Here is an 18,277-nt window from a genome sequence, read left to right as displayed (position 1 = left end):
TATCAGGCTGAAAACGCATTTTACGCATTGTGCCATAACTTTGCAGGAAACCTTCAGAACATTAAATTTTCACCTCCCACTATAGCAGAAAGGGTCTTTCTAGTACTTGTACATCAAATCTAAGCTGTCTGAAGTGTTTTTCCGAAGTTATCAACATTTTTATGTTTGGCGTTCCGGAATTGACCATATGTGAGGCTGAAAACGCGTTTTCTGCATTGTGACATACCTTTGCAGGGAAGCTTCAGAACATGAAATTTTAACCTCCCACGATAGCAGAAAGGGTCTTTCTAGTAGTTGCACATCAAATCGAAGCTGTTTGAATTGTTTTTCCAAAGTTATCAACACTTTTATGTTTGGTTTTCCGGAATCAACCTTATCTTAGGCTGAAAACGCGTTTTACGCATTGTGCCATAACTTTGCAGGAAAGCTTCAGAACATGAAATTTTCAACTCCTACTATAGCAGAAAGGGTCTTTCTCATTCTTGCACATAAAATCTAAGCTGTCTGAAGTGTTTTTCCAGAATTATGAACATTTTTATCTTTGGCGTTCCGGAATCGACCTTATCTCAGGTTGAAAACGCGTTTTACGCATGGTGCCATAACTTTGCAGGGAAGCTTCAGAACATCGAATTTTCACCTCCCACTATAGCAGAAACGGTCTTTCTAGTAGTTGCACATCAAATATAAGCTGTCTGAAGTGTTTTTCCAAAGTTATAAACATTTTTATGTTTGACATTCCGGAATCGACCTTATGTGATGCTGAAAACTCGTTTTCTGCATTGTGCCATAACTTTGCAGGAAAGCTTCAGAACATGAAATTTCTAAATCCCACTATAGCAGAAAGGGTCTTTCTAGTAGTTGCACATCAAATCTAAGCTGTTTGAAGTGTTTTTCCAAAGTAATCAACATTTTTATGTTTGACGTTCCGGAATCAACCTAATCTCAGGCTGAAAACGCATTTCACGCATTGTGCCATAACTTTGCAGGAAAGCTTCAGAACATTAAATTTTCACCTCCCACTATAGCAGAAAGGGTCTTTCTAGTACTTGTACAACTAATCTAAGCTGTCTGAAGTGTTTTTCCGAAGTTATCAACATTTTTATGTTTGGCGTTCCGGAATTGACCTTATGTGAGGCTGAAAACGCGTTTTCTGCATTGTGACTTAACTTTGCAGGGAAGCTTCAGAACATGAAATTTTCATCTCCCACTATAGCAGAAAGGGTTATTCTAGTAGTTGCACATCAAATCTAGGCTGTCTGAAGTGTTTTTCCAAAGTTATCAACATTTTTATGTTAGGCGTTCCGGAATCAACCTTATCTCAGGCTGAAAACGCGTTTTCTGCATTATGCCATCACTTTGCAGGAAATCTGCAGAATAAGAAATTTTCACCTCCCACTATAGCAGAAAGGGTCTTTCTAGTAGTTGCAAATCAAATCTAAGCTGTCTGAAGTGTTTTTCCAAAGTTATCAATATTTTTATGCTTGGCGTTCTGAAACCCACCTTATCTCAGGCTGAAAACGCGTTTCCTGCATTGTGCCATAACATTGCAGGGAAGTTTCAGAACATGAAATTTTCACCTCCCACTATAGCAGAAAGGGTCTTTCTAGTAGTTGCACATCAAATCTAAGCTGCCTGAAGTGTTTTTCGAAAGTTATCAACATTTTTTTGTTTGGCGTTCCGGAACCCACCTTATCTCAGGCAGAAAATGACTTTTCTGCCTTGTGCCATAACTTTGCAGGGAAGCTTCAGAACATGACATTTTCACATCCCACTATAGCAGAAAGGGTCTTTCTAGTAGTTGCACATCAAATCTAAGCTGTTTGACGTGTTTTTCCAAAGTTATCAACATTTTTATGTTTGCCGTTCCGGAATCGACCTTATCTCAGGCTGAATACACGTTTTCTGCATTGTGCCATAACTATGCAGGGAAGTTTCAGAACATGAAATTTACACCTCCCACTATAGCAGAAATGGTCTTTCTAGTAGTTGCACATCAAATCTAAGCTGTCTGAAGTGTTTTTCCAGAATTATGAACATGTTTATGTTTGGCGTTCCGGAATCGACCTTATCTCAGGCTGAAAACGCGTTTTACGCATTGTGCCATAACTTTGGTGGGAAGCTTCATATCATCGAATATTCACCACCCACTATATCAGAAAGGGTCTTTCTAGTAGTTGCACATCAAATCTAAGCTGTCTAAAGAGTTTTTCAAAAGTTATCAATATTTTTATGTTTGGCGTTCCGGAATCGACCTTATCTCAGGCTGAAAACGCGTTTCCTGCATTGTGGCATAACTTTGCAGGGAAGCTTCAAAACATCGAATTTTCACCTCCCACTACAGCAGAAATGGTCTTTCTAGTACTTGCACATCAAATCTAAGCTGTCTGAAGTGTTTTTCGGAAGTTATTAACATTTTTATGTTTGGCGTTCCGGAATTGACCTTATGTGAGGCTGAAAACGCCTTTTCTGCATTGTGACATAACTTTGCAGGGAAGCTTCGGAACATGAAATTTCCACGACCCACGATAGCAGAAAGGGTCTTTCTAGTAGTTGCACATCAAATCGAAGCTGTTTGAATTGTTTTTCCAAAGTTATCAACATTTTTATGTTTGGCGTTCTGGAACCCACCTTATCTCAGGCTGACAACGCGTTTTCTGCATTGTGCCATAACTTTGCAAGGAAGCTTCAGAACATGAAATTTCTACATCCCACTATAGCAGAAAGGGTCTTTCTAGTAGTTGCACATCAAATCGAAGCTGTTTGAATTGTTTTTCCAAAGTTATCAACACTTTTATGTTTGGTGTTCCGGAATCAACCTTATCTCAGGCTGAAAACGCGTTTTACGCATTGTGCCATAACTTTGCAGGAAAGCTTCAGAACATCGAATTTTCACCTCCCACAATGGCAGAAATGGTCTTTCTAGTAGTTGCACATCAAATCTAAGCTGTCTGAAGTGTTTTTCCAGAATTATGAACATGTTTATGTTTGGCGTTCCGGAATTGACCTTATCTCAGTCTGAAAATGTGTTTTCTGCATTGTGCCCTAACTTTGCAGGGAAGTTTCAGAACATGAAATTTTCACCTCCCGCTATAATAGAGAGGGTCCTTCTAGTAGTTGCACATCGAATCTAAGCTGTCTGAAATGTTTTTCCAAAGTTATCAACATTTTTATGTTTGGCGTTCTGGAACCCACCTTATCTCAGTCTGAAAACGTGTTTTTTGCATTGTGCCATAACTTTGCAGGGATGCCACAGAACATGAAATTTTCACCTGCCGCTGTAGTAGAAAGGGTCGTTCTAGTAGTTGCACATCCAATCCAAGCTGTCTGAAGTGGCTTTCCAAAGTTATCAACATTTTTATGTTTGGAGTTCCGGAATCAACCTTATCTCAGGCTGAACACCCGTTTTCTTCATTGTGCCATAACTTTGCAGGGATGCATCAGAACATGACATTTTAAACTTCCACTATAGCAGAAAAGGTCTTTCTAGTAGTTGCACAAAAAAATTCTAATCTGTCTGAAGTGTTTTTCCAAAGTTATCAACATTTTTATGTTTGGCGTTCCGGAACCCACCTTATCTCAGGCTGAAAACGCGTTTTCTGCATTGTGCCATAACTTTGCAAGGAAGCTTCAGAACATGAAATTTTATAATTGCGCTATAGCAGAAAAGGTCTTTCTAGTAGGTGTACATCAAATCTAAGCTCTCTGAAGTGGTTTTCCAAAGTTATCCACATTTTAATGTTTGGCGTTCCGGAATCGACCTTATCTAAGGCTGAAAACGCGTTTTACGCATTGTGTCATAACTTTGCATAAAGCTTCAGAACATGAAATTTTCACCTCCCACGATAGCAGAAAGGGTCTTTCTAGTAGTTGCAGATCAAAACTAAGCTGTCTGAAATGTTTTTCCAAAGTTATCAACAGTTTTATGTTTGGCATTCCGGAAACGACCTTATCTCAGGCTGTAAACGCGTTTTACGCATGGTGCCATAACTTTGCTGGGAAGCTTCAGAACATCAAATTTTCACCTCCCACAATAGCAGAAACGGTCTTTCTAGTAGTTGCTCATCAAATCTAAGCTGTCTGAAGTGTTTTTCCAAAGTTATCTACATTTTTATGTTTCGCGTTCCGGAATCGAACTTATCTCAGGCTGAAAACGTGTTTTCTGCATTGTGCCATAGCTTTGCAGGGAAGCTTCAGAACATGAAATTTCCACATCCCACTATAGCAGAAAGGGTCTTCCTAGTAGTTGCACATTAAAGCTAAGAGGTCTGAAGTGCTTTTCCAAACTTATCAACATTTTTATGTTTGGCGTTCCGGAACCCATCTTATCTCAGGCTGAAAACGCGTTTTCTGCATTGTGCGATACCTTTGCAGGGAAGCTTCAGAACATGAAATTTTCACCTCCCACTATAGCAGAAAGGGTCTTTCTAGTAGTTGCACATCAAATGTAAGCGGTCTGAAGTGTATTTCAAAAGTTATCAACTTTTTTATGTTTGACGTTCCTGAATCGACCTTATCACAGGCAGAAAACGCGTTTTACGCATTGTTCCATAACTTTGCCGTGAAGCTTCAGAAGATGAAATTTTCACCTCCCACAATGGCAGAAAGGGTCTTTCTAGTAATTGCAAATCAAATCTAAGCTGTCTGAAGTGTTTTTCCAAAGTTATCAACATTTTTATGTTTGAAGTTCCGGAATCGACTTTATCTCAGGCTGAAAACGTGTTTTACGCATTGTGCCATAACTTTGCATAAAGCTTCAGAACATTACATTTTCACATCCCACCATAGCAGAAAGGGTCTTTCAAGTAGTTGCAGATCAAATCTAAGCTGTCTGAAATGTTTTTCCAAAGTTATCAACATTTTTATGTTTGGCGTTCTGGACCCCACCTTATCTCAGTCTGAAAACGTGTTTTTTGCATTGTGCCATAACTTTGCAGGGAAGCCTCAGAACATGAAATTTCTACCTGCCGCTATAGTAGAAAGGGTCTTTCTAGTAGTTGCTCATCGAATCTAAGCTGTCTTAAGTGTCTTTTCGAAGTTATCAACACTTTTATGTTTGGCGTTCCAGAATCGACCTTATCTCAGCCTGAAAACGCGTTTTACGCATGGTGCCATAACTTTGCAGGGAAGCTTCAGAACATCAAATTTTCACCTCCCACAATGGCAGAAAGGGTCTTTCTAATAGTTGCACATCAAATCTAAGCTGTCTTAAATGTTTTTCCAAAGTTATCAACATTTTTATGTTTGGCGTTCTGGAACCCACCTTATCTCAGGCTGAAAACGCGTTTTCTGCATTGTGCCATAACTTTGCAGGGAAGCTTCAGAATATGATATTTTAACCTCCCGCTATTGCAGAAAGGGTCTTTCTTGTAGTTGCACATCAAATCTAAGCTGTCTGAAGTGTTTTTCCAAAGTTATCAACATTTTTATGTTTGGCGTTCCGGAACCCACCTTATCTCAGGCTGAAAACGCGTTTTCTCCATTGTGCCATAACTTTGCAGGGAAGCTTCAGAACATGAAATTTTCACCTCCCACTATAGCAGAAAGGGTCTTTCTAGTACTTGCACATCAAATCTAAGCTGTCTGAAGTGTATTTCAAAAGTTATCAACTTTTTTATGTTTGGCGTTCCTGAATCAACCTTATCTCAGGCTGAAAACGCGTTTAACGCATTGTTCCATAAATTTGCAGGGAAGCTTCAGAACATCGAATTTTCAACTCCCACTATAGCAGAAAGGGACTTTCTAGTAGTTGCACATCAAAGCTAAGCTGTCTGAAGTGTTTTTCCAAAGTTATCAATATTTTTATGTTTGGTGTACCGGAATCGACCTTATCTCAGGCTGAAAACGCGTTTTCTGCATTGTGCCATAACTTTGCAAGGAAGCTTCAGAACATGAAATTTTAAACTTGCGCTATAGCAGAAAAGGTCTTTCTAGTAGTTGTACATCAAATCTAAGCTGTCTGAAGTGTTTTTCCAAAGATATCCACATTTTAATGTTTGGCGTTCCGGAATCGACCTTATCTCAGGCTGAAAACGCGTTTTACGCATTGTCCCATAACTTTGCATCAAGCTTCAGAACATGAAATTTTCACCTCCCACGATAGCAGAAAGGGTCTTTCTAGTAGTTGCAGATCAAAACTAATCTGTCTGAAATGTTTTTCCAAAGTTATCAACAGTTTAATGCTTGGCATTCTGGAATCGACCTTATCTCAGGCTGTAAACGCGTTTTACGCATGGTGCCATAACTTTGCTGGGAAGATTCAGAACATCAAATTTTCACCTCCCACAATAGCAGAAACGGTCTTTCTAGTAGTTGCAAATCAAATGTAAGCTGTCTGAAGTGTTTTTCCAAAGTTATCAACACTTTTATGTTTGGCGTACCGGAATCGACCTTATCTCAGGCTGAAAACGCGTTTTACGCATTGTGCCACAACTTTCCATAAAGCTTCAGAACATGAAATTTTCACCTCCCTCTATAGCAGAAAGGTTCTTTCTAGTAGTTTCACGTGAATTCTAAACTGTCTGAAGTGTTTTTCCAAAGTTATCAACATTTTTATGTTTGGCGTTCCGGAATCGACTTTATCTCAGGCTGAAAACGTGTTTTCCGCATTGTGCCATAACTTTTCAAGGAAGCTTCAGAACATGAAATTTTAAACTTCCACCATTGCAGAAAAGGGCTTTCTGGTAGTTGCACATCAAATCTAAGCTGTCTGATGTGTTTTTCCAAAGTTATCAACATTTTCATGTTTGGCGTTCCGGAATCGACCTTATCTCAGGCTGAAAACGCGTCTTACGCATTGTGCCATAACTTTGCATAAAGCTTCAGAACATGAAATTTTCACCTCCCACTATAGCAGAAAGGGTCTTTCGAGTAGTTGCAGATCAAATCTAAGCTGTCTGAAATGTTTTTCCAAAGTTATCAACATTTTTATGTTTGCCGTTCTGGAACCCACCTTATCTCAGTCTGAAAACGTGTTTTCTGCATTGTGCCATAACTTTGCAGGGAAGCCTCAGAACAAGAAATTTTCACCTACCGCTATAGTAGAAAGGGCCTTTCTAGTAGTTGCACATCTAATCTAAGCTGTCTGAAGTGTCTTAAATAAGTTATCAACATTTTTATGTTTGACATTCCAGAATCGACCTTATCTCTGGCTGAAAACGCGTTTTACGCATTGTGCCATAACTTTGCATAAAGCTTCAGAACATTACATTTTCACATCCCAATAAAGCAGAAAGGGTCTTTCTAGTAGTTGCACATCAAATCTAAGCTGTCTGAAGTGTATTTCAAAAGTTATCGTATTTTTTATGTTTGGCGTTCCTGAATCGACCTTATTTCAGGCTGAAAACGTGTTTTCTGCATTGTGCCATATCTTTGCAGGGAAGCCTCAGAACATGAAATTTCCACCTGCCGCTATAGTAGAAAGGGTCTTTCTAGTAGTTGCTCATCGAATCTAAGCTGTCTTAAGTGTCTTTTCGAAGTTATCAACACTTTTATGTTTGGCGTTCCAGAATCGACCTTATCTCAGCCTGAAAACGCGTTTTACGCATTGTGCCATAACTTTGCCGGGAAGCTTCAGAACATCAAATTTTCACCTCCCACAATGGCAGAAAGGGTCTTTCTAGTAGTTGCACATCAAATCTAAGCTGTCTGAAATGTTTTTCCAAAGTTATCAACATTTTTATGTTTGGCGTTCTGGAACCCACCTTATCTCAGGCTGAAAACGCGTTTTCTGCATTGTGCCATAACTTTGCAGGGAAGCTTCAGAATATGATATTTTAACCTCCCGCTATTGCAGAAAGGGTCTGTCTTGTAGTTGCACATCAAATCTAAGCTGTCTGAAGTGTTTTTCCAAAGTTATCAACAGTTTTATGCTTGGCATTCCGGAATCAACCTTATCTCAGGCTGTAAACGCGTTTTACGCATGGTGCCATAACTTTGCTGGGAAGATTCAGAACATCAAATTTTCACCTCCCACAATAGCAGAAACGGTCTTTCTAGTAGTTGCACTTCAAATCTAAGCTGTCTGAAGTGTTTTTCCAAAGTTATCAACATTTTTATGTTTGGCGTTCCGGAATCGACTTTATCTCAGGCTGAAAACGTGTTTTCCGCATTGTGCCATAACTTTGCAAGGAAGCTTCAGAACATGAAATTTTAAACTTCCACCATTGCAGAAAAGGTCTTTCTGGTAGTTGCACATCAAATCTAAGCTGTCTGAAGTGTTTTTCCAAACTTTTCAACATTTTTATGTTTGGCGTTCGGAAACCCACCTTATCTCAAGCTGAAAACGCGTTTTCTGCATTGTGCCATAACTTTGCAGGAAACTTCAGAATATGAAATTTTAACCTCCCACTATTGCAGAAAGGGTCTGTCTTGTTGTTGCACATCAAATCTAAGCTGTCTGATGTGTTTTTCCAAAGTTATCAACATTTTCATGTTTGGCGTTCCGGAATCGACCTTATCTCAGGCTGAAAACGCGTTTTACGCATTGTGCCATAACTTTGCAGGAAACTTCAGAATATGAAATTTTAACCTCCCACTATTGCAGAAAGGGTCTTTCTAATAGTTGCACGTCAAATCTAAGCTGTCTGAAGTGTTTTTCCAAAGTTATCAACATTTTTATGTTTGGCGTTCCGGAATCGACCTTATCTCAGGCTGAAAACGCGTTTTACGCATTGTGCCATAACTTTGCATAAAGCTTCAGAACATTACATTTTCACATCCCACTAAAGCAGAAAGGGTCTTTCTAGTAGTTGCACATCAAATCTAAGCTGTCTGAAGTGTTTTTCCAAAGTTATCAATATTTTTATGTTTGGCGTTTCGGAATCGACCTTATCTCAGGCTGAAAACGCATTTCCTGCATTGTGGCATAACTTTGCAGGGAAGCTTTAGAACATGAAATTTTCACCTCCCACTGTAGCTAAAAGGGTCTTTCTAGTAGTTGCACATCAAATCTAAGCTGTCTGAAGTGTTTTTCCAGAGTTATCAACATTTTTATGTTTGGCGTTCTGGAACCCACCTAATCTCGGGCTGAAAACGCGTTTCCTGCATTGTTGCATAACTTTACAGGGATACTTCACAACATGAAATGTTCGCCTCCCACTATAGCAGATAGGGTCTTTCGAGGAGTTGCACATCAAATCTAAGCTGTCTGAAGTGTTTTTCCAAAGTTATCAACATTTTTATGTTTGGCGTTCCGGAATCAACCTTATCTCAGGCTGAAAACACGTTTTCTGCATTGTGCCATAACTTTGCAGGGAAGCTTCAGAACATGAAATTTTCACCTCCCACTATAGCAGAAAGTGTCTTTCTAGTAGTTGCACATCAAATCTAAGCTGTCTGAAGTGTTTTTCCAAAGTTATCAACATTTTTATGTGTGGCGTTCTGGAACCCACCTTATCTCAGCCTGAAAACGCGTTTTACATATTTTGCCATAACTTTGCAGGGAAGCTTATGTTTGGCGTTCCAGAAACAACCTTATCTCAGGCTGAAAATGCGTTTTACATATTTTGCCATAACTTTGCAGGGAAACTTCAGAACATGAAATTTTGACATCCCACTATAGCAGAAAGGGTCTTTCTAGTAGTTGCACATCAAATCTAAGCTGTCTGAAGTGTTTTTCCAAAGTTATCAACATTCTTATGTTTGGCGATCCGGAATCAACCTTATCTCAGGCTGAAAACGCGTTTTACGCATTGTGCCATAACTTTGCAGGAAAGCTTCAGAACATGAAATTTTCAACTCCCACTATAGCAGAAAGGGTCTTTCTAGTAGTTGCACATCAAATCTAAGCTGTCTGAAGTGTTTTTCCAAAGTTATCAATATTTTTATGTTTGGCTTTCCGGAATCGACCTTATCTAAGGCTGAAAACGCGTTTCCTGCATTGTGGCATAACTTTGCAGGGATGCTTCAGAACATGAAATTTTCACCTCCCACTGTAGCAGAAAGGGTCTTTCTAGTAGTTGCACATCAAATCTAAGCTGTCTGAAGTGTTTTTCCAAAGTTATCAACATTTTTATGTTTGGCGTTCTGGAACCCACCTAATCTCAGGCTGAAAACGCGTTTTCTGCACTGTGCCATAACTTTGCAGGGAAGCTTCAGAACATGAAATTTTCACCTCCCACTATATCAGAAAGGGTATTTCTAATAGTTGCACATCAAATCTAAGTTGTCTGAAGTGTTTTTCCAAAGTTATCAACATTCTTATGTTTGGCGTTCCGGAATCAACCTTATCGCAGACTGAAAACGTGTTTTCTGCATTGTGCCATAACTTTGCAGGGAAACTTCAGAACATGAAATTTTCACGTCCAACTAAAGAAGAAAGGTTCTTTCTAGTAGTTGCACATCAAATCTAAGCTGTCTGAAGTGTTTTTCGAAAGTTATCAACATTTTTATGTTTGGCGTTCCGGAACCCACCTTATCTCAGGCTGAAAACGCGCTTTACGCATTGTGCCATAACTTTGCCGGGAAGGTTGAGAACATCAAATTTTCAACTCCCACTATAGCAGAAAGGGTCTATCGAGTAGTTGCACATCAAATCTAAGCTGTCTGAAGTGTTTTTCCAAAGTTATCAATATTTTTATGTTTGGCTTTCCGGAATCGACCTTATCTCAGGCTGAAAACGCCTTTTACACATTGTTTCATAACTTTGCCGGGAAGGTTGAGAACATCAAATTTTCACCTCCCACTATAACAGAAAGGATTTTTCTAGTAGTTGCACATCAAATCTAAGCTGTCTGAAGTGTTTTTCCAAAGTTATCAACATTCTTATGTTTGGCGATCCGGAATCAACCTTATCTCAGGCTGAAAATGCGTTTTCTGCAATGTGCCATAACTTTGCAGGGAAGTTTCAGAACATGAAATTTTCAACTCCCACTATAGCAGAATGGGTCTTTCTAGTAGTTGCACATCAAATCTAAGCTGTCTGAAGTGTTTTTCCAAATTTATCAAAATTTTTATGTTTGGCATTCCGGAATCGACCTTATCTCAGGCTGAAAACGCGTTTTCTGCATTGTGCCATAACTTTGCAGGGAAGCTTCAGAACATGAAATTTTCACCTCCCACTGTAGCTAAAAGGGTCTTTCTAGTAGTTGCACATCAAATCTAAGCTGTCTGAAGTGATTTTCCAAAGTTATCAACATTTTTAAGTTTGGCGTGCTGGAACCCACCTAATCTCTGGCTGAAAACGCGTTTCCTGCATTGTTGCATAACTTTGCAGGGATGCTTCAGAACATGAGATGTTCGCCTCCCACTATAGCAGATAGGGTCTTTCGAGGAGTTGCACATCAAATCTAAGCTGTCTGAAGTGTTTTTCCAAAGTTATCAACATTTTTATGTTTGGCGTTCTGGAACCCACCTTATCTCAGGTTGAAAACGCGTTTTCTGCATTGTGCCATAACTTTGCAGGGAAGCTTCAGAACATGAAATTTTCATCTCCCACTATAGCAGAAAGTGTCTTTCTAGTAGTTGCACATCAAATCTAAGCTGTCTGAAGTGTTTTTCCAAAGTTATCAACATTTTTATGTGTGGCGCTCCGGAACCCACTTTATCTCAGCCTGAAAACGCGTTTTACATATTTTGCCATAACTTTGCAGGGAAGCTTCAGAAGATGAAATTTTAACATCCCACTATAGCAGAAAGGGTCTTTCTAGTAGTTGCACATAAAATCTAAGTTGTCTGAAGTGTTTTTCCAAAGTTATAAACATTCTTATGTTTGGCGTTCGGGAATCAACCTTATCTCAGACTGAAAACGTGTTTTCTGCATTGTGCCATAACTTTGCAGGGAAACTTCAGAACATGAAATTTTCACCTCCAACTATAGCAGAAAGGGTCTTTCTAGTAGTTTCACATCAAATCTAAGCTGTCTGAAGTGTTTTTCCAAAGTTATCAACATTCTTATGTTTGGCGTTCCGGAATCAACCTTATCTGAGGCTGAAAACGCGTTTTACGCATTGTGCCATAACTTTGCAGGAAAGCTTCAGAACATGAAATTTTCAACTCCCACTATAGCAGAAAGGGTCTTTCGAGGAGTTGCACATCAAATCAAAGCTGTCTGAAGTGTTTTTCCAAAGTTATCAACATTTTTATGTTTGGCGTTCTGGAATCCACCTTATCTCAGGCTGAAAACGCGTTTTCTGCATTGTGCCATAACTTTGTAGGGAAGCTTATGTTTGGCGTTCCAGAAACAACCTTATCTCAGGCTGAAAATGCGTTTTACATATTTTGCCATAACTTTGCAGGGAAGCTTCAGAACATGAAATTTTGACATCCCACTATAGCAGATAGGGTCTTTCTAGTAGTTGCACATCAAATCTAAGCTGTCTGAAGTGTTTTTCCAAAGTTATCAACATTCTTATGTTTGGCGATCCGGAATCAACCTTATCTCAGGCTGAAAACGCGTTTTACGCATTGTGCCATAACTTTGCAGGAAAGCTTCAGAACATGAAATTTTCAACTCCCACTATAGCAGAAAGGGTCTTTCTAGTAGTTGCACATCAAATCTAAGCTGTCTGAAGTGTTTTTCCAAAGTTATCAATATTTTTATGTTTGGCGATCCGGAATCAACCTTATCTCAGGCTGAAAACGCGTTTTACGCATTGTGCCATAACTTTGCAGGGAAGCTTCAGAACATGAAATTTTCACCTCCCACTATATCAGAAAGGGTATTTCTAATAGTTGCACATCAAATCTAAGTTGTCTGAAGTGTTTTTCCAAAGTTATCAACATTCTTATGTTTGGCGTTCCGGAATCAACCTTATCGCAGACTGAAAACGTGTTTTCTGCATTGTGCCATAACTTTGCAGGGAAACTTCAGAACATGAAATTTTCACGTCCAACTATAGCAGAAAGGTTCTTTCTAGTAGTTGCACATCAAATCTAAGCTGTCTGAAGTGTTTTTCGAAAGTTATCAACATTTTTATGTTTGGCGTTCCGGAATCGACCGTATCTCAGGCTGAAAACGCCTTTTACACATTGTTTCATAACTTTGCCGGGAAGGTTGAGAACATCTAATTTTCACCTCCCACTATAGCAGAAAGGGTCTTTCTAGTAGTTGCACATCAAATCTAAGCTGTCTGAAGTGTTTTTCCAAAGTTATCAACATTTTTATGTTTGGCGTTCCGGAACCCACCTTATCTCAGGCTGTGAGCGCGTTTTCTTCATTGTGGCATAACTTTGGAGGAAAGCTTCACAACATGAAATTTTCAATTCCCATTATAGCAGAAAGGGTCTTTCTCGTACTTGCACATCAAATCTTAGCTGTCTGAAGTGTTTTTTGAAAGTTTTCAACATTTTTATGTTTGGCGTTCCTGAATCGACCTTATCTCAGGCTGAAAATGCGTTTTCTGCAATGTGCCATAACTTTGCAGGGAAGTTTCAGAACATGAAATTTTCAACTCCCACTATAGCAGAATGGGTCTTTCTAGTAGTTGCACATCAAATCTAAGCTGTCTGAAGTGTTTTTCCAAATTTATCAAAATTTTTATGTTTGGCATTCCGGAATCGACCTTATCTCAGGCTGAAAACGCGTTTTCTGCATTGTGCCATAACTTTGCAGGGAAGCTTCAGAACATGACATTTTCACCTCCCACTATAGCAGAAAGGGTCTTTCTAGCAGTTGCAGATCAAATCTAAGCTGTCTGAAGTGATTTTCCAAAGTTATCAACATTTTTATGTTTGGCGTTCTGGAACCCACCTTATCTCAGGCTGAAAACGCGTTTTCTGCATTGTGCCATAACTTTGCAGGGAAGCTTCAGAACATGAAATGTTCGCCTCCCACTATAGCAGACAGTGTCTTTCTAGTAGTTGCACATCAAATCTAAGCTGTCTGAAGTGTTTTTCCAAAGTGATCAACATTTTTATGTGTGGCGTTCCGGAACCCACCTTATCTCAGCCTGAAAACGCGTTTTAGATATTTTGCCATAACTTCGCAGGGAAGCTTCAGAAGATGAAATTTTAACATCCCACTATAGCAGAAAGGGTCTTTCTAGTAGTTGCACATAAAATCTAAGTTGTCTGAAGTGTTTTTCCAAAGTTATCAACATTCTTATGTTTGGCGTTCCGGAATCAAGCTTATCTCAGACTGAAAACGTGTTTTCTGCATTGTGCCATAACTTTGCAGGGAAACTTCAGAACATGAAAATTTCACCTCCAACTATAGCAGAAAGGGTTTTTCTAGTAGTTGCACATCAAATCTAAGCTGTCTGAAGTGTTTTTCCAAAGTTATCAACATTCTTATGTTTGGCGTTCCGGAATCAACCTTATCTGAGGCTGAAAACGCGTTTTACGCATTGTGCTATAACTTTGCAGGTAAGCTTCAGAACATGAAATTTTCAACTTCCAGTATAGCAGAAAGGGTCTTTCGAGGAATTGCACATCAAATCTAAGCTGTCTGAAGTGTTTTTCCAAAGTTATCAACATTTTTATGTTTGGCGTTCCGGAACCCACCTTATCTCAGGCTGAAAACGCGTTTTCTGCATTGTGCCATAACTTTGTAGGGAAGCTTATGTTTGGCGTTCCTGAAACAACCTTATCTCAGGCTGAAAATGCGTTTTACATATTTTGCCATAACTTTGCAGCGAAGTTTCAGAACATGAAATTTTTACCTCCCACTATAGCAGAAAGGGTCTTTCTAGTAGTTGCACATCAAATCTAAGCTGTCTGAAGTGTTTTTCGAAAGTTATCAACATTTTTATGTTTGGCGTTCCGGAACCCACCTTATCTCAGGCTGAAAACGCGTTTTACGCATTGTGCCATAACTTTGCAGGAAAGCTTCAGAACATGAAATTTTCAACTCCCACTATAGCAGAAAGGGTCTTTCTAGTAGTTGCACATCAAATCTAAGCTGTCTGAAGTGTTTTTCCAAAGTTATCAATATTTTTATGTTTGGCTTTCCGGAATCGACCTTATCTCAGGCTGAAAACGCGTTTCCTGCATTGTGGCATAACTTTGCAGGGATGCTTCAGAACATGAAATTTTCACCTCCCACTGTAGCAGAAAGGGTCTTTCGAGTAGTTGCACATCAAATCTAAGCTGACTGATGTGTTTTTCCGAAGTTATTAACATTTTTATGTTTGGCGTTCCGGAATCAACCTTATCTCAGGCTGAAAACGCCTTTTACACATTGTTTCATAACTTTGCCGGGAAGGTTGAGAACATACAATTTTCACCTCCCACTATAGCAGAAAGGGTCTTTCTAGTAGTTGCACATCAAATCTAAGCTGTCTGAAGTGTTTTTCCAAAGTTATCAACATTTTTATGTTTGGCGTTCCGGAACCCACCTTATCTCAGGCTGTGAGCGCGTTTTCTGCATTGTGGCATAACTTTGGAGGAAAGCTTCAGAACATGAAATTTTCAATTCAAATTATAGCAGAAAGGGTCTTTCTCGTACTTGCACATCAAATCTTACCTGTCTGAAGTGTTTTTTGAAAGTTTTGAACATTTTTATGTTTGGCGTTCCTGAATCGACCTTATCTCAGGCTGAAAATGCGTTTTCTGCAATGGGCCATAACTTTGCAGGGAAGTTTCAGAACATGAAATTTTCAACTCCCACTATAGCAGAATGGGTCTTTCTAGTAGTTGCACATCAAATCTAAGCTGTCTGAAGTGTTCTTCCAAAGTTATCAACATTTTTATGTTTGGCATTCCGGAATCGACCTTATCTCAGGCTGTAAACGCTTTTTTTGCATTGTGCCATAACTTTGGAGGGAAGCTTCAGAACATGAAATTTTCAATTCCCATTACAACAGAAAGGGTCTTTCTCATACTTGCACATCAAATCTAAGCTGTCTGAAGTGTTTTTTGAAAGTTTTCAACATTTTTATGTTTGGCGTTCCTGAATTGATCTTATCTCAGGCTGAAAACGTGTTTTCTGCAATGTGCCATAACTTTGCTGGGAAGCTTCAAAACATGAAATTTTCAACTCCCACTATAGCAGAAGGGGTCTTTCTAGTAGTTGCACATCAAATCTAAGCTGTCTGAAGTGTTTTTCCAAAGTTATCAACATTTTTATGTTAAGCGTTCCGGATCGCACCTTATTGAAAACGCCTTTTCTGCATTGTGCCATAACTTTGCAGGGAAGCTTCAGAACTTGACATTTTCACCTCCCACTATAGCAGAAAGGGTCTTTCTAGTAGTTGCACATCAAACTAAGCTGTCTGATGTGTTTTTCGAAAGTTATCAACATTTTTTTGTTTGGCGTTCCGGAACCCACCTTATTTCAGGCTGAAAACGCGTTTTCTGCTTTGTGGCATAACTTTGCAGGGAAGCTTCGGAACATGACATTTTCACATCCCACTATAGCAGAAAGGGTCTTTCTAGTAGTTGCACATCAAATCTAAGCTGTCTGAAGTGTATTTCCAATGTTATAAACATTTTAATGTTTGGCGTTCCGGAATCAACCTTGTCTCAGGCTGAAAACGCGTTTGACGCATTGTGTCATAACTTTGCAGGGAAGCTTCAGAACATGAAATGTTCACCTCCCACTATAGCTGAAAGGGTTTTTCTAATAGTTGCACATCAAATCTAAGCTGTCTGAAGTGTTTTTCCAAAGTTATCAACATTCTTATGTTTGGCGTTTCGGAATCAACCTTATCTCAGGCTGAAAACGCGTTTTCAGCATTGTGCCATCACTTTGCAGGAAAGCTGCAGAATATTAAATTTTCACCTCCCACTATAGCAGAAAGGGTCTTTCTCGTAGTTGCACATCAAATCTAAGCTGTCTGAAGTGTTTTTTCAAAGTTATCAACATTTTTATGTTTGGCGTGCCGGAATCGATCTTATCTGAAGCTGAATACGCGATTTACGCATTCTGCCATAACTTTGCAGGGAATCTTCAGAACACGAAATTTTCATATCCCACTATAGCAGAAAGGGTCTTTCTAGTAGTTGCACATAAAATCTAAGCTGTCTGAAGTGTTTTTCCAAAGTTATAAACATTTTTATGTTTGGCGTTCCTGAATCAACCTTATCTCAGGCTGAAAACGCGTTTTACGCATTGCGCCATAACTTTGCAGGAAAGCTTCAGAACATGAAATTTTCAATTCCCACTAAAGCAGAAAGGGTCTCTCTAGTAGTTGCACATCAAATCTAAGCTGTCTGAAGTGTTTTTCCAAAGTTATCAACATTTTTATGTTTGGCGTTCCGGAACCCACCTTTTCTCAGGCTGAAAATGCGTTTTCTGCATTGTGCCACAACTTTGCAGGGAAGCTTCAGAACATGAAATTTTCACCTCCCACTATAGCAGAAAGGGTCTTTCTAGTAGTTGCACATCAAATCTAAGCTGTCTGAAGTGTTTTTCCAAAGTTATCAACATTTTTATGTTTGGCGTTCCGGAATCAACCTTATCTCAGGCTGAAAACGCGTTTTCTGCATTGTGCCATAACTTTGCAGGGAAGCTTCTGAACATGAAATGTTCACCTCCCACTATAGCAGAAAGGGTCTCTCTAGTAGTTGCACATCAAATCTAAGCTGTCTGAAGTGTTTTTCCAAAGTTATCAACATTTTTATGTTTGGCGTACCAGAATCGACCTTATGTGAGGCTGAAAACGCATTTTCTGCATTGTGCCATAACTTTGCAGGGAAGCTTCAGAAGAAGAAATTTTCACCTCCCACTATAGCAGAAAGGGTCTTTATAGTAGTTGCACATCAAATCTAAGCTGTCTGAAGTGTTTTTCCGAAGTTATCAACATTTTTATGTTTGCCGTTCCGGAATCGACCTTATGTGATGCTGAAAACTCGTTTTCTGCATTGTGCCATAACTTTGCAGGGAAGCTTCAGAATCTGAAATTTTCACCTCCCACGATAGCAGAAAGGGTCTTTCGAGTAGTTGCACATCAAATCTAAGCTGTCTGAAATGTTTTTTTTCCAAAGTTATCAACATTTTTATGTTTAGCATTCCAGAATCGACCTTATCTCCGGCTGAAAATGCGTTTTCTGCATTGTGCCATAACTTTGCAGGGAAGCTTGAGAACATGAAGTTTTAACCTCCCGCTATAGCAGAAAGGGTCATTCTAGTAGTTGTACATCAAATCTAAGCTGTCTTGAAGTGTTTTTCTGAAGTTATCAACATTTTTATGTTTGGCGTTCCGGAAACCACCTTATCTCAGCCTGAAAACGCGTTTTACAAATTTTGCCATAACTTTGGAGGGAAGCTTCAGAACATGAAATTTTTACATCCCACTATAGCAGAAAGGGTCTTTCTAGTAGTTGCACATCAAATCTAAGCTGTCTGAAGTGTTTTTCCAAAGTTATCAATATTTTTATGTTTGGCGTTCCGGAATCAACC

The sequence above is a fragment of the Synchiropus splendidus genome, chromosome 2 (assembly GCF_027744825.2).
Source record: "Synchiropus splendidus isolate RoL2022-P1 chromosome 2, RoL_Sspl_1.0, whole genome shotgun sequence".
NCBI lineage: Eukaryota > Metazoa > Chordata > Actinopteri > Syngnathiformes > Callionymidae > Synchiropus > Synchiropus splendidus.
The sequence above is the reverse complement of the archived record's forward strand: the minus strand, read 5'-3'. Positions refer to the sequence as shown.